Here is a 298-nt window from a genome sequence, read left to right as displayed (position 1 = left end):
TTTGTCAATCAGTTTACCTGTAGGGAGGGGACTTTAAACTATTCCCTATCTAGATAAAGACTCACCTTTTCCACAAAAGGACTGTCATTACTTCAGTCACACCCTGTTTCCTCTGTTAATGAGTCATCTGAACTGAAAAGCAAAAGGAAAATGTTGGCATTTTGTATATTTATTGATATGTGTTTATTTGCTTTTTCTGTTGACTTGGAATTGCTTGTTTGTGGAAATAGATGGACATTGTGTCTGGTCGTAGAACTTCCACTGACAAGGTTTTAGAAAGATTCAATCAATGTTTAGC

The sequence above is a fragment of the Esox lucius genome, chromosome 22 (genome assembly GCF_011004845.1).
Source record: "Esox lucius isolate fEsoLuc1 chromosome 22, fEsoLuc1.pri, whole genome shotgun sequence".
NCBI lineage: Eukaryota > Metazoa > Chordata > Actinopteri > Esociformes > Esocidae > Esox > Esox lucius.
This window is presented reverse-complemented; position numbering follows the sequence as displayed.